Raw genomic sequence first — 14,077 nt, forward strand, 5'->3', positions numbered from 1 at the left:
GCTTATATTGCCTAAGATCACAAGTGCATTTGAGAAGTTTTATTACCGCATAAACAGAAGTTGATAATCAGCGATTTATTCGTTTATAAGACAGGGGCGCGTTCAAAATGAATATTTCTTTTTATATCAAAACTGAACATGACATCTGACTTTTGCATTTCAAACTTGGATTCAAATCATCATATAAAAAAGGTTTAATAAAATCCATTGTAGGTTCTGTACAGTAAAATTTAAACTACTGTGTACTGTATATAAAGTCACTGCGGAGAGGCATGTGAATCTTTCTTTCAAGTGCATTGGGGTTCTTTTTGGGGGTGTCTTTTTTGCGCACATATAATTTTTGTTGTTTTAGACTTCCATATTATGTAGTAGGTTAGTTCTAATGTTAAGAGACATGTTTTGTAATACGGAAAATATTTTTTGAACGAGCCGGATTCATAGAAATATTTTCAGTGAAAAGGGATTAGCAGGTGTTATAATTAAATATGATAAAAAACGAGAGACGTGTTATACGGTAAACAAAATAATATAATGAATTCAAAAGGCATATATTTACAAAAGAGATAATGTATATGTTTCTAATAGAAGTTTACAGCAGTAAAAAAGGTTCTGTATAGTGAAATTTAGACTAGTATGTATTGCATATTAAGTAACTGCTGAGAGGCAGGTGAACTGTTATTTCCAGTGCATGGCTGTGGATCCTCGACTATGGAAGGCAATTGATTTGATCGAAATATGTAGTTTTCTTAGATCTGATGTAAATGTTGGAAATGTGGATCTTCTTGTAGGTGTATAAATAAATGTAACAATTTATTATTTGTTGCACAATATCATCTTCCGAATCAGAAATCCGTAGTAAATTTGATTTTTTTCTGGTTAAAACCAAGTTAATTACATTGCTAATGCTTTTTTTGTTTTTAGATTTGTCCACATATATTTTGTTGTTTTAGACTTCCATGTTATGTATGAGATTAGTTTTAATGTTGAGAGACATATATATCATTGTTTTTTGTTTGTTTTTTCAATGAATTAATTTCGCAAACGTGAATGTACGACGTTATTTTCATTCGGTTTGATTTTTTCTTATGGGATTTCGGTCACCAATTATTAGGTTTACTTTACGGTGTTTTGCAATGGGAAAAGATTTTTGGGATGAGCCGGATTCAGAGAAATATTTTCAGTGAAAAATGTTGAGCGTGTGTTATGATCGAATGTGAGAAAAACGAGAGATATGTGATACGGTAAACAAAACAATATGAGTGCAAAAGGCATATATATACAAAAGAGATATTTTATATGTGTTTAAAATAGAAGTTTACAGCAATAGGAAAAACATAGAACCCTTATCCCTGAGTGGCTTCCGGGCCTTGATAAGTGGTGATCACTGTGTAAAAAAAAATAGAATGTTCGTGAATAGTTTGAGAGTTTTTTGTAAAAACAAGGAGGAATCATTTGATGAGACATTGAAAAAGTATGAATCGATTAATTAAGAACCGTGAATTTTAAGGTCCAGGCAAAATCGTTTTTCAAACTTTTCTGTTCATTTATATAAATTGTAATTCATTGAAAGTTATTCCTAAGAGTAAATGTTCATTTGTTTTTATTTTTAAAAATATTTTAGTGAGAAAATTGAAAATATTTAAATGAATAACGCTTATATAACTTGCCAGATGATGAGTTTATGAGTTGGGTGTATTGTGTGTTCGATATGCTGGTGTGTGTGTATGTGTGTGTGTGCGCGCACGCGTGTGTGTGTGTGTGCGTGTGCGTGTGCGTGTGTGCGTGTGTGTGTGTGTGTGTGTGTGTGTGTGTAATTGGAGAGAGATGATCCGGCGATGGGAAACCAGTAGAGGGGCGCCTACCAATGCAGATCCGTAGGCACGAGTCAACTGTGTTCCATTAGTTTATTGAAGAGAAATTTGGGTTTTTACAAGATTTAAGTGGCTTCAAAAAAGACCATTTAAAAATACATCCAGAAAGTGTTCTAATTGGTCCAAAATACAACTATTTGTTTTGTTTTTTTTATTTAAGATAATGTATGAGCAGTGGACATGCGCACAAACGTGTTAACGTATTTGGATTTTGTCGATCATTTTATCAGTAAATATCTACTGCTACATGTTCCAACTCATGAATTGAATGCTTACGTTTGAAAAAAAAAGCTGAACGTTGATAGTAAATCGACGCAACCGAACGATGTATACTTTGACACACATAACAATCATTATTAAATAAAAGTTTATTTATATAAAAAATTATATCAAACTGAATATTTATTCAAATTTATTTTATTACACGTAATAGTCATTTGATCTATATTAAAGTTAATGTTTATCAAAAACTATATTAAAGCGCATACGCGAGTCCTCCCAAACTTAAAACTTACGTCTGGCGCGCCTTTTGTTATACATGGGTCCTTCCACAAATAAATCCTCCTTTTTTAACTAAAACATTTAAGAGCTACGAAAGCAGGAGTTGTACCATTAAAAGAATCAACCTTTTGTGCATCAAAATTTACCTTTCTACATAGTCACTACCCTTTTCAGTGCACTTTTACCCGGCATTCAATGAGGAGTCTCTGCTTTTGAATAAAGACGTATGCCCATAACAGAAGTAATTTCTCGCTGGCTTACACCGTCATTACTTTCAACAGATAGATGAAAATTCCATGTTATGAATGCATGAGGTCCAGCATCATAACAATGCCATTTGCAATCATGTTTGGATTCATTCTGATCGAAAAAATAGGAAGCATTAAATTTGGAATGTCCCTTGTATTTATTAAAAGTTGCTATGTAAAAGTCAATATTAATTAAAATGTGTAATATCAAAGTTGATATTTATTAACTATGGTTATTTAAAGGTTTATAGTTATCAAACAAACGCGGAATAAATGGATACCACTGATATACATTACAAATAACACCCTACCTGAGAATTCTTCCTTCAAACACCTCGACTTAACATTTACGCGTAATATGAACTGGAACAAATACATTGAGGACATTGGGAAGGCTGCTGCAAAGAAAATGGGTTCCCTCTGCTATAAGACTACTCACACCTAAGAGTATCCTGTACCTCTACCAGGCCACCATTCGCCCATGTATGGAGTATTGTTGCCATATCTGGGATGGTGCACTAACCACTAGCCTCTTCCTTTTGGATAGGTTACAATAAAAGAATCTTCAATCTAATAGGTCCAATTTTGTCAACTAAACTCCAGCTTTGGTCCCATTACCGCAATATTGCATCGCTCTTACTGTTTTACATGCATATTAATAGAATGTGATTTGATATTTTACATGTATATTAATAGAATGTGATTTGATATTTTACATGTATATTAATAGAATGTGATTTGATATTTTACATGTATATTAATAGAATGTGATTTGATATTTTACATGTATATTAATAGAATGTGATTTGATATTTTACATGTATATTAATAGAATATGATTTGATATTTTACATGTATATTAATAGAATGTGATTGGATATTTTACATGTATATCAATAGAATGTGATTTGATATTTTACATGTATATTAATAGAATGTGATTGGATATTTTACATGTATATTAATAGAATGTGATTTGATATTTGCATGTATATTAATAGAATGTGATTTGATATTTTACATGTATATTAATAGGATGTGATTTGATATTTTACATGTATATTAATAGAATGTGATTTGATATTTGCATGTATATTAATAGAATGTGATTGGATATTTTACATGTATATTAATAGAATGTGATTTGATATTTTACATGTATATTAATAGAATGTGATTGGATATTTTACATGTATATTAATAGAATGTGATTGGATATTTTACATGTATATTAATAGAATGTGATTTGATATTTTACATGTATATTAATAGAATGTGATTGGATATTTTACATGTATATTAATAGAATGTGATTGGATATTTTACATGTATATTAATAGAATGTGATTGGATATTTTACATGTATATCAATAGAATGTGATTTTATATTTTACATGTATATTAATAGAATGTGATTGGATATTTTACATGTATATCAATAGAATGTGATTTTATATTTTACATGTATATTAATAGAATGTTATTTGATGAACTCGATGGTTTTGTGCCCCCTCGACGTGCATATCCGCGACAAACCCGCTTAGCAGCAAATTCATACTCCTTGACTTTAGAGATTCGCAAAGGCCAGAAGGTTTATTCCCTCGAAAAGCTGGTCTCTGGAATTCCCTTCCTGCTACCTGCTTCTCTGACTGTACTGATATGCAAATGTTGAAATGTAACGTACAAAAACATTTTGTTTACCTTTCATAGGTATGGTACCAAATAGTAATCCATTACGCCCAAATGGCGAAATACTTTGTTAGGGGTGAACGTGAGTAAAATATTTAAAAAATGCTCACTTTTCACATATGAAAAATATAGTGAAAATGCGTGAATTCTGAGTAAATTTTGTTCATATTATTATTTTTATATTACATATGAACAAACATGCACGTGAACCTTTCTTTATATATATTATTCCTTAATTGTAATTCATTTTTGAGATGAGCATTACATATATTAATTTATTTTTATTTCGGACTATTATTCTCATCTTTATTAGTTGTTTTTAAACTTTATTGGTTGTTGTTTTTTCACGACGTTTCGGCCAACTATTCCTCTGGCCTGCGACAGATAGGAACTTCGAATCCCTTAACTGTATAGGCCCCGCCACAAAGGCCAGAGGAATAGTTGGCCGAAACATCGTGAAAAAAACAACAACCAATAAAGATGAGAATAATAGTCCGAAATAAAAAATAAATTCACCTTTCTTTATCTTAAATGCATGTGTGATTCAATAATAGACATGCTAACTTTTCCGCTTCATTTAAATTTTTATTGGTAATCGACTCTAAAAGTGCAAAAAAAAAGTCTCGCGTTTTATCCTGCTTTTATTATTTCAGAAATTACTTTGAATGCCAGGGTACCTATTTGTTATACATAAACGTCTGGATGATATTCTTTAGACAAATTATGCAGCCGCTTACTCAAAAGAAGCGAATACTATTTCAAGGTACTAAATTAACCAATGAAATGTGCTTCGTTGATGAATTTTGACCAAAAAAAAAACGCCATTCTGTATCCATTTTCAGAAATATGTTAATATGAGAACCAAACAACAAAATAAGGAAAAAGAGAGTCACAAGACTGCCGGGAGTAAACCCATATATCAGTTAGTATAAAGAAAAATGAATAGAAACTATGTGCTTAAGACTTAGATCTTCTCTTTGTATTTGATCTTCATAAGGTATCTTATTATGGTGTTATAAGAAGGACGACACGTGCAGTAGATCTTTATTTAATGAGACGAGATACTATAAGAGTTACGTCAAGCGAATTTGATGTATGTCAAGGTTTCTTCATCAGGCAACCCGGGTAAATTGATGCCGGCATTTAATGCGAGTCACTTTACAATAGCTAACATGCTTCGATCAACTAACTGGGAGGAGTCAAGACTTGAATGCGGTAATTAATTTGAATTAATTGACACCGGTACACACTCAAGCTCAAACGCAGATGTATGAGTACGCACTATCAAGCGAAGATATATGCACACATCGAGAATGGAAAGAGGAAAGAGAGATGCGTTCAACAAGCAGCATTACTATCACGCTTATATTATGAGGACAGGCAATGTTCTTGGCAGTCAATGAATATTGCACGGGTAACGAATTATAATAGGAAAATACTCATTAGTTCTGTGCACACGGATCGACTGAATATCAGTGACTCTGATTTCATTACAGTTTCTAGTTTTACAACATATTAACACAAGTTTGGTTGGATTATTAAGTTGGTGCAAAAGTAATGTCGTTTTTCGACGTTCAACTTATATAAAAAAACGACAATTTTTTTTGCACCAATCTAATAATATCCAAAGCAAAATGTTTTATGATATACGATTCATTTAACAAAAACTTATTTCATCAACAATGATAAATAAACGCCTTTAACTTTACCAAGAGTTTTTGAGCTTGACTGAAGATAATCGAACCGATAGAGTTTTCGTTTTCTAATGTCTTCGTGTATGGTTTGAAGCACTTGTGCCCCCTCGATTACCAACCCATCTTAATGAAAAATAACGACTGACTAAAAATAAAAAAATGAAACGTCTATATAATATTCTGATGGTTTCTATTCTAGTTTTAAACCTTTCTTTATGTTTAATGCACGTTTTATTCATTGATACACATGCTAACTTTTCCGCTTTATTTAAATTTTTATTGGTAATCGAGTTAGTGTTCTACGCTTTGAAAAAGGCCATGATCTTACTGCTTTTAAAAAGGTCAATCTCGAGAAATTAATCTTTAAACGACCGATCTAACAACTCTAGATAAGAATATGAGTGACGTCGCTTTTATGTTGCCTCGTTTTCGAATATCATTATAATAATATATAACCATTTTTATAACGGTAAGTGAAAGGAATTCATAATAATTTCGATGCTGCTTTTTTCTCTCTGAATAAAAAGTTAGCAGGACGTTACATATAAAAGAGGAAATTCAAGAGAAACAGGGTAAAATAAGAACTGAAAGAAAACATTAAATATTGACTATTACGATGTGATTTTATTACTTCTATTGAACTATGTAACACAATATTATTTTCTGGGTATTTATTAGTACTTATTACTTAATCACATTTGAGTCAGTTCTATATTTATAATACAGTGGTCACTTTTTTATAAAAATGTTAACTCAAATTTGCTGTGTGTTGTAGCTTTTTTGTGTACCACAAATTATATTTTCTGCTATCCAGAAATACATCAGCTTTATCAAATATCTGTTGTTTAAACACATTCCCATTCCGCGGAACATCCATGGATCCTTCTAATATGAGATACTTTGCTAATACATACTGTTTGAAATTGACAGTGAAATGTTTATCCTAGAACGAATTCATCTTTCGTCTATTCTAATGCATTAACACAATTTTCTGTGTCAACACAATTTTACAACTGGCATACATAACACAGGGTCTTATTACGAACACGGATTAATTGTATTGTACATATTACTCTTAAGGTTTTTGTATATGAAATTTTTAATGCTCAAGCCCCCGTTGCACACACACACACACACACACACACACACACATATATATATATATATATATATATATATATATATATATATATATATATATATATATATATATATATAGATATATAGATAGATAGGTACATGGATAGATAAATAGGTATATATATATATATATATATATATATATATATATTTGTAATCATCGACATGCAGTCCTGTTTTGTGGTATCACAACTCATCAGTGCCGCTAGACTAGCACTTCTCCCAAGACGAGGATTAAACCTATAACCATCGCGTTTATAGTCATAGTTTATAATCGACTGACGGGAGTGGTGCCCGTAAATAACCTCGCCAAATGTCTATTTTAAACAAACATCCGTCCGCCACTTTTATAGTGTTCAAACCGCTTATTTATAAACAAACAGCGAGCTCGTATTTTTCAGCCAATTAAGTAGCGGGTGAGATTATTTACGACAGTGCTCTACCCAAAGAGAGGAGCTTAAAATATATTTGTAGTCATCGACATACAGCCCTGTTTCGTTGTATTACAGCTCATTAGTGCCACTGTGTTTAAGTAACTAGTTATGGTATAAACTCGTTTGGTGTAAGAATGTGGTGTTTTGGTGAATGCTGGTCACTAATGAAGCTTGCTATTTAAATCAGCTTGCAAGCTAATATTAATGAAGACAGCCCCACCTTCTCCCTTGTTTATCAGTCATATTCTTGATTTTCATTTGTTACGCTGTCTTACTAGTTGGCAAATTATACGACTATCATCGATCCGTTTCACGTTCTGTGTTTGTTTATCAAAACTAATGATTGGAACGAGTTAGTCGGCTAATACAAACAAAATGTCAAATTATAAAAGTGTCAATAAAATATTTAAAAATTAATCTCCATCATTTTGTATATGAACACGTGCATAGTGTATTATGTAATAAAAGTTTCAGGGACACTAAATTAGACACTAAAAAGTCCACTTGGAGAGTAAATTTTTGAAGCCAGAATTCAGGTTCCTTGTATGGGTTTGTTTTGTTTACTGAAAGCACCATGGACTGGAATTGCAGCCAAAGATTATCATCGGAATGCAAAGGTATTCTACTTATTTGGTAATCGCACAAAAATTATCGTGTGAATTTTAGTGTGTGGGCTAGGTAATTATTGAATCTTTTCATTTTCTTTCAGGTCCGTTTGGTGTTCTATTTCTGCTGCAGTGTCCAATTTATCGCTAACAGAAAACTTGTCAATAATCTCATTGGTCAGCATTTTCATTCTTGCCAGCCTCTCTCAACCTCCAGAGATTTCGCATAGCCTTCCCAGTAATAAACACGTTCGATTTATCCTAGAGGCTTCAATTTTCTCTCTCTCTCTCTCTCTCTCTCTCTCTCTCTCTCTCTCTCTCTCTCTCTCTCTCTCTCTCCTCTAATACCATTTCTTAATTTACAATATATTATTGGTTTTTAATCAGCCAGAAATTAAATTGCTCCTATTTATTACCTCTAGATTTTGACAATTCTATAATTCTTTCAAAATAAACATAGTGTCTGCAGAAAAAAAAATGTTTCTTTGGGTTAATAAAACTCTGTTGGCAGTTTTTTTATCGGTGACGGAAATTTTGTGCCCAGATTCAAGCCAGGGAATTTAATAATAGTGAAAAGCATATTTCGAAAATATATTTCATAAAAGACAACACTTGATGAAATTTTATTTTTATAACCAGTTACCTCTCTCTGAATGGTGTCATGCCGACATTTCACTCAAGGCTTTAAAAGTCAGATGACGTAAGTGGCGTACATAATACGCATTGATCACTACTTTATAATCTGTTTTTTTTTATAGAACTACGAGGGGCGTGCAATAAGCAATGCCCCTGACCCACTTACCATAATAGTAGAGCAACGAAACTTGGTACAGTCTTTCTCTACATAGGAACCACCCAGAGTTATGCATTTCTCCCATCGTTTGATGCAGCTCTGGAGACTATTTTTGTAGAACAACCCAAGTTGGTCCTCCAACCACGACGTGACTTCAGAAACCAAGGCTGCATCATCTGGAAAACGTTTTTCAGCTAGATCAGACAACTGGAAGTAGGTCAAGGGCATTGCGTAAGCTTAGTACAATAAGAAACAGAATAGCACAATATCTATATTTTAATTGATATTGGTTCTTTGAACGAACACATTAAACACTATTTTATTGCGTGCTTAAATTGTAATGTTAAACCTGTCACGTTGATTAAAGTATGTCTAAAAATTTGAAGGCTTAATTATAATTTATTAAAAGGAATCTACCGCCGAAAATATTAAAGGAAAGTCATACAATTTAAACGATTTTATAAATAAATAAGAATAGCGTCCATTTTTTTTTAATAATATGCTTAAAGCGTATTAGTATTGGCAATTTTAGAAAAACTACACGAATTATGAATCTTCAGTAAATAAGATTATTTTTAAATGAGTGCGTTTAGCCTTTCTTGTTTGTCCTTCGTTTAATTATTCAAGTTGAGTGAAACTACTGATTATACTTTTCTTTCAATCTCTGCGAAGTTTCCCTTTTAACTAGTAAAACTTATTTTTCCCACAAAAATATATAACACACACCCCTAACATATTTCCTTCAAATAATTACAGCTTCAGGTTTTAAACACACAAAAATAATCTCTTGTTTGTGTATAGTTAAAAGATAACAAGTAATATTATCGCCCAGTACAATAAATATCGCGATGTGGAGCAATAAAGTTGAAACAAATAATGTAATTTGTTTAAATAGGTTTAATAATATACATTTTTATTGATGATTAAGACCAAACAAAGCTTTTCACTTATTTGTGAGGGGCTACGATTTGGGACCAGATTTGCAGGTATACTATTAAGGGCGTTGAGCAGCAAGATGTCTGTTTACATTATAGTTGAATTTCTGCATGTCATTACAGTTTGGGAAGCAGGGGGGATTGGTAGAGAATTCCAAAGTGCAGCAGTCCGAGGGAAAAAGCTATTCGAGAAGGCTTAACGGCATCTAGGGATTCCTACAGTGTAGGGTGGGATTTTGCTGCTTTTCGGGGATATTGTCGTCGAGGGGGTATTAGTGACCCGGAGTTCGTTAAAAAAAAAACTTGCCGTTGAAATACTTGTAAAACAGTTAACAGGATGCCACATTTTAGGGATCGGAACAGAGGTTGGAGTTTGGTTGAAAGTTAAGGACTCATAAGGTTGACAACTCTTTTCTGAAGCCTGTCTAGGAGCGAGAGACTAGTGGCAGATGTACCAACATCTGTGGCAACAATACATTATGCATGGGTGAACCGTGGTTTTGTAGAGGTACAGGATACTTATAGGAGTGAGTAGCCTTTTAGCACCGTAAAAAGAACCAACCTTCCTCGCAACGGCCTTAGCAATTGCCTCAATGTACTTGTTCCAATTCATGCTGTCAGTGAATATTAACTCGAGCAGCTTGAAGGAGGTACTTTCAGGCAGTATATCACTAGCCAAGGCAATAAGTGGTTGAAATATAGTGCTTTCTTCTAGCTTACAATTGAAGCCACTCCTCTCTTTTGCAACTCACTAACTCCCTTACTACCCACTTCCTATTCCTCATTTTCTCGTGGATTAGTTGTAAGCGCATTGTATTACAGTCCTTGTGATCAATGGTTCGATTTTTTTCTAGTCATCTATGCTGATCAGTCGCAATAATGACGAAATACATGACCATTGATAATTGATATTTTGAATTGTATGTATATATATATGATATTTTAAATTATATATAAATATGCATACATATATATTTATATATACATCTCATGCAATATTTTATTAGAAACTAGCTTCAAAAAACGGGATCTGCTCAGTTGTATTTACATTGTCATTCTTTCTTCAAACATAAAGTGAATATTAATATTTTTGAAACGCTGACTCTTAAGATAATAAGTAATGTGCTGTAGCACTTAGTTTCCTGATAAAATCGATTTTTTAAACAACATATATGATTACCATATTTAACTTCCACGTCAAACCTAGAGCTGCTTAGAGTAATATGTTAAGTATAAATCCTTACTTTATCATATAGAGCTGATAATCGTAAGCGTAGGCAATGTGGATTATATTTACTTAAATTTAAGATTTCTGCAAATAAGCCAAAGAATTGTTTGCATTCCTTCGCGAAATTCAGATATCTCTGATATTTTTTATGAAAGTTTGAGGACAGATTTTAGTCATAAATTATAACATACTCCACGAATATCAGTATTCTCCTTGATTTGAAAGAGGTGTTGTATCGGAAGATTTTTATTTAGAAATTAAAGTATTTAAGAATTTTATTAGACACGCATTAAGCAATGCATCTAAATTTTAATTACATCTTTTCCAGAATCATGTAATTGATCAAAATTGAAATAAGGATCGTAAACCTTCGGTTTATTAAACATTATATCCTGGTTGTAGTATAGCTATGTGCATGTAAACGTGGTTACTATCATCTTTGTAAAAGGGGATAGTGTCATTTACTTTTGTTCTTAATGGAACTAGCTTCACAAGCCTCACCTCCTCTATTTTTGAAGTGTGGTCGTGTATTATGTTTTCCGCTATCCTAATATCCTCCTAGGTATTACCTACTTAGTTTTATGCCTAAGGTACTTGTAACATTATTTCTCTAGCTATTGGACAATCCCCCATGAAATACGTTTTCCCTTTAGAGGTGAGTAATTTTGTACATTTTCATTATATCATGATATCATCTTTTTTTTTACACAGTGATCACCACTTATCAAGGCCCGGAAGCCACTCAGGGATAAGGGTTATAATATCATATAAGGTTATCTACACAGGTATGAGTCTTATTGGTAGAATGCTTTAGTACATGTCCTGTTTCTAGATTTTATTGGGTGGAATTTTAGTATCTGTTCAATTTTCATGAGATTCTGTATCCAAGAATCACTTTATCTTTGTGTGGATGATAGTGTAGTGTGTGTTTGTTCGTCGTGGTATCATCCTACTAGGCAGTAATTCAATCTTTGGAGTTAGTGTCTGTTTTGGTAGGGATATTATCCAACAGCTACTATTTTATCTTTTTCGGAGTTCCTGTAATATTGTTGTGTCTTGATACCATTCTATCATGCATTGCCTCACATTATTTTCTAATTGTTAGATTAACGGCTTTGCATCCGCTCTTTCTCGTATTATAAACTTATTTTGTAAGTAATAATGTCACATTTGTTCTCTGGTCATGAGACTATCTTCCTAAGGATTACCTCAATTTGTTCTGATAGTGAATGTATTATATTTTCTGCTGCAATGAAAACAGCGTTTTAAGCATTAAATCTTTATATGAAATTAATATAGTATCCGTTCTGCTCTGAACTTGTTCGTTATTAAAGACTGAGTTTATACCTTTATCAAATTCCTAGTACGGACCATAGATACTCTTTTCAATTATTTTTATATAATATTTATATATAAAGTAGTAGCGTTCGTGTGTGTGTGTGTGTGTTTGTGCGTGTGTGTACGACTCTTCTATAGTCCACACTACTGGACGGATCATGATTAAACCTGGCATGATGATAGTCTCCCATATGGTGACGGTATACGCCACTTTTCAAGGTTAAGGTCAAAGGTCAAGTGCATAGCCTATGTATATATACTCTCCTACATCCCACATCACTGGACCGATCATTACCAAACCTGGCATAATGATAGTCTCTGACCTAGGGATCGTGAACTTTATTTACAAGGTCAAGGTCAAATGTTCAAGGTCATGTTTTGTGTGTCTATTCATAAACTTCCCCTGAGGATGGTGCACTTCATTTTCAAAGTGAAGGTCAAAGGTTCATGGTCATATTTTGTGTGGGTCTTCGAAAACTCCCCCTAGGGATGGTGCACACTAAGTTAGAGTTTGCCAGTTCATTGTTGGATTTCGGTCACATAAGGAGGTAGTTAAAAAATCTTTTAAACACTTAAGAAATAACTGCTCTTACAACATCTATTTACTGACAGGCCGCCTGCGAAGCGGGTGCCCGAACGAATAGCAAAGCCTTGCGCGAAGCGCGGGTATATTTGCTAGTATATATATATATGAATCTAACAAATGTGTGGATGCTTTGACGTCATCACACATACTTATACACTAGGTGTGTATGTTAATGGATTGTGTCTGAATAAAATTGAATATTCTCTAAGAGTATATATGTTAAATAAAAAGGTAACACGATAAAAATAGTTCTGAAAGGTTTTAAAGGAAAAAATGTATAACGAACTTTAAAATCAGGGAATGTCGAGGCATTTCGGTATTTTTTCAGGTTTCAATTTCTGTAAATGTTGTCAAGTAAAAAGACATTGAGGTGAAACACTTTCAGAAAGTGATTTTAGTTTGTCTTTTCTTTTTTTTTTCTTTTCCACAACGCGTTTTATCGACATTTTTTTTTTTTTATCTTTCAAATATTCATACAAATAAAATCGAATCGCGCGTCAGAAAATTACTTATTTGCTTCGAACGAAGTAGAAGCTTATAAACTCTCATAACGATAACTCGATTTTTTTTTCTTTGAAGGAGAAGCTGGTGCAGTTGACGTGTTTTATTTTTTTTTTTCACATTTTTATTAACATTTAAAGATGTGTGTTGCAAATTACACATTACTCTGATTCCTGAATGTCATCTGTAAAACGAGGCGTTAGAGGAAGAAAAGTAATTCTAGCCTTTGAAAAACGTTTAGAGAAACAATGAGTGTTCATGCACGTAAGAGAAAAAAAACTAAAAAACATCATCATTGCACTTGACGATCTAACATGCTTGACAGTCCGCCTTTCAAGGACAATTAAGTTAGTTTGATACAAAGGTTTTCTATAGAAATTTTGTTGTAATCACTTTTTGATTTAGAGACATAATAAAGACAATGTTCCATATCAAAATCTGAGAGATGGGGTTAAATAATTATAGAATATAGTGATATTTCCCTACCCCATGACTATAGCTCTCTATGTAAACA

Source organism: Euprymna scolopes, chromosome 17 (assembly GCF_053919585.1).
Source record: "Euprymna scolopes isolate OS-2025 chromosome 17, ASM5391958v1, whole genome shotgun sequence".
Classification (NCBI taxonomy): domain Eukaryota; kingdom Metazoa; phylum Mollusca; class Cephalopoda; order Sepiida; family Sepiolidae; genus Euprymna; species Euprymna scolopes.